This window comes from Pteropus alecto, unplaced genomic scaffold, assembly GCF_000325575.1.
Source record: "Pteropus alecto unplaced genomic scaffold, ASM32557v1 scaffold98, whole genome shotgun sequence".
Lineage (NCBI taxonomy): Eukaryota > Metazoa > Chordata > Mammalia > Chiroptera > Pteropodidae > Pteropus > Pteropus alecto.
The window spans coordinates 23,290,080-23,290,665 of NW_006443570.1; positions in this window are offsets into that span (position 1 = coordinate 23,290,080).

The following is a 586-nucleotide window of genomic DNA, read 5'->3' on the forward strand; positions in this document are numbered from 1 at the left end:
CACAGACATTGGTTCTTCATCCCTGGTCTGTAAGGGGGCTAGAGGCCAGGGCACAGGAGCAATTAACCAACTCTCAGTTTCCCCTTTTTAAGTTAGGAAGAAAAGTGTAGAAGAAAACTCTTTGATTCTCCCTGATCCTTAAACAAAGGTAGATTCAAGTGACAAGGTGGGACGAGAGCCCGTTTCATTTTCTTACCCTGACCGTTTAAAGTGCCAACACAAACACTACCTTCTTCATTCAATTCGGAGTCGACAGAGGCAGGTCTGTTGTGGGGGAATGGTTGGGGTTCAGGAAGATCTTATGGCTGCTGTTAGCCAGCAGGGACCTGGCCACTCAGCCATGCTTGGGACCCCACAGCTCCTCCCCCAGCCTCTAGCCACTCCTTTCTCAAAGGCAAGGGTGGGTCAGTGGAGTTTGCCAAGACTGTCTCTGTAGTCTGGGGCGGGGGGTGCTGGTTGGGGTGTTCTTCTATAAGCTCTGATATCTGTTTTACCACCAGCCCCTTGTCCGCCCCAACTCCACATCTCCCTCCCTTCAGCTTGGCCATGTGCCCCTTTGAGAGAAGGAGACAGCCCCCGCTAGGGC